Source organism: Bidens hawaiensis, unplaced genomic scaffold (genome assembly GCF_021521415.1).
Source record: "Bidens hawaiensis isolate Kalapana, Puna unplaced genomic scaffold, B.hawaiensis_p1.1 tig00000636_1, whole genome shotgun sequence".
In the NCBI taxonomy this organism is placed as follows: Eukaryota; Viridiplantae; Streptophyta; class Magnoliopsida; order Asterales; family Asteraceae; genus Bidens; species Bidens hawaiensis.
Window position 1 is genome coordinate 2,082,888 of NW_027491038.1, and position 2,605 is coordinate 2,085,492.

General features: G+C 38.5%; 1 pseudogene; it reads left to right on the forward strand.

The window, feature by feature from the left end:
* Positions 1 to 1,423: 1,423 nt before the first annotated feature.
* On the forward strand, positions 1,424 to 2,026 carry LOC143529139 (pectinesterase inhibitor 10 pseudogene; annotated as a pseudogene).
* The last annotated feature ends 579 nt before the right edge of the window (positions 2,027 to 2,605 follow it).

Here is a 2,605-nt window from a genome sequence, read left to right on the forward strand (position 1 = left end):
AGAAATCAAGAAGGAAGATGAACGATTTAAGGCGATAAAAGAACTCGAGGGAGTGTCATCGCCCTATTTATACCCATCGCAATTAATGCGATGGGAACGTCGACAGCGGAGAGAGAAAAAGAGGGTCCAATAAGGATACGTCACGTCACGCGGGAAAACCAAAAAAGACAAAAAAAAAGTGTACAGTAGAGTACAGTTGATAGCCGGCATAAACGTTACATCAACTGTGCGCCTCCTGCAAGTTGTCACATTGTCCTTTTCATAGTTATCCTCACAAGCATAAAATATCTCCACCAAACGCAAAAAAATTGAAAAATCCCCAATAAAATATCTTAAGTGCAAAATTTCACCCGCATAAAACTTAACGCAGAAGAAACAATGGACTGGGGGGACTTATAGAGGTAGGGTAGTAAAAAGATCCAAATAACCCTAAAGACCACCCGCGGGTGGAAGAGGACTCCCTCAAAAGTCACCCGCAGAGCATATTAATCACCCGCATAACTCATGTCAGAGGAAGAATTATAATAAGATCCAAAGACTACCTGCGGGATAATCCAGGCGCCCTCAGAAGTCATTTGCAGGGCACTATTCCCACCCACAAAGATGACCAGAAGGTGACGTCAGAGGGACAACTGTAATTAACTAACTTTCTTCTAGAAGATTTACCAAGATCTTTCCTTGGGAAGCACGTGACGTAACAACCAATGAGGAAAGGATAGGTGGCGAGGTTGTTATAAGAGTGCACATGGCAATCGGGCTCGTCCTAACGTATTCGGACACGTGTCCAAGTTGTTACGAAAGCATCTATAGGAAATGGACAGCTGGACCAATAATATTCCCTAAACCCTTCTGCTATAAATACCTTCATCATCTCCATGAGGTATTCATTCACACTTCACTCTCACTCTAAATACTTAGTACTTTTCTCTCCTTAAGATCAGTACTTATTCTCACGCTAGAGGGTGGTTACGGGAAGAACCCTCTTTTGTGCTTCCCGTAACGAGCTCACGGTGGTTGTTTTGCAGGTTTTCGTCATTGGGCTTGAGAGATTGGGCTTGTATCGTTAGTTTGGTAATTGTTTGACCCGAATCTTGTAAACTCATTGATCTAACCCCTTTGAAATTAGATCCATGTTTCTTCGATTCACTTTCACTTAAATACCTAAAACTGATAGCATATCATTCCATTTTAAGGTGTGTCTAAATCACTGAAGTTACCTTGACGGCAGCCCCTGTAGACTTTTGTGAGCATTTTATGAATTATAAAAAAAAATATTTGAGTCAAATCAAGCATCCAAAAAATTCTGTGACACATGTATATGGAATACAATAGTACAATAGGATACTAGATTGTGACATATATAACATATAGCGTGCCCACAATCATAATGTATGCATTTTTTTACTCATATATAGTGACCCATTTCTCAATTATCTTCATTCCTCTAGACAGAGAATGAGCAAGAGAGAGATGTGGCTACCATTGATCATGTTCAGCCTAGCCATAACCCCGACAAGATCCAACACTCTTTTCATCCATAAATCATGCCACGCCACTTTGTACCCCGAGCTTTGCTACTTGTACCTCTCACGTTTCGCAACCAGAATCGGAACCAGCCCAAGACTCTTGGCTCAAACCGCTCTAGCCGCGACCCTTAGCACCACGCGGATCACTTCAAAACAACTTGTAACTTATTCGAAAACCCACAAATTGACGCGAAGGGAATTGAATGCCATGAAGGATTGCCTTGAGGAGATCGGTGACTCGGCTTATGAACTCCATATATCCATGGTGGAAATGGGTAAAGTCCATTTTGGACCCGATTTCTTGTTTAATATGAACAGTATAGAAACATGGGTCAGTGCGGCTTTAACAGATGATGACACGTGCACGGATGGGTTTTCCGACAAAAATATGAATGCTGAGGTCAAAACCATGGTTCGTAAACATGTTTTGAATATTGCGCATTTGGCTAGTATCTCACTCGCTTTCGTTAACAACTATGCAAAGGGCTAGACCCTGATGTTTCGGGGTTAGTTTTATGGCACCCTAAAAGTTATTCATAGTTAATAACTAAGGTTATAAAGTTTTTGATCACTTGTTATAATGTGTAATCAAATAATTATTGATTCATTCATAATGCTATTATTTCATAGATATTAATGTTATCAGATATCATTGTGTAAATATTAAATATGGTCAGTCCATCTAATCCTGTCGGTTTGTATTATTGTTTCTCGATACATATCGTTAGTGATTCGAACAAATTTTTTTGTAAAATCTGGTCGAGTCGGATCGTAAACACCAATAACAATATTATAAGTCAATGATAGATGAGTAACTAATGTGACACAGAGAACAGAATAACATATCTCATGGTAAAATCTAAAAGACGCAACGTTTGGCCTTCAGTTAAGCTATTTATATATAAATTAAAGCCGTCCATCAGTCCATGGCTATTTTATATAATTTTATCTATAAATATCACGGGCCATAAACAAACGTCAATGTCGATGTAGTATCTTATTATATGCTTTGAATAAAATATTTGATTACCAAAATTGTTTTTATTGTAAATTATAAGCTAAAATACAATAATGAAAAT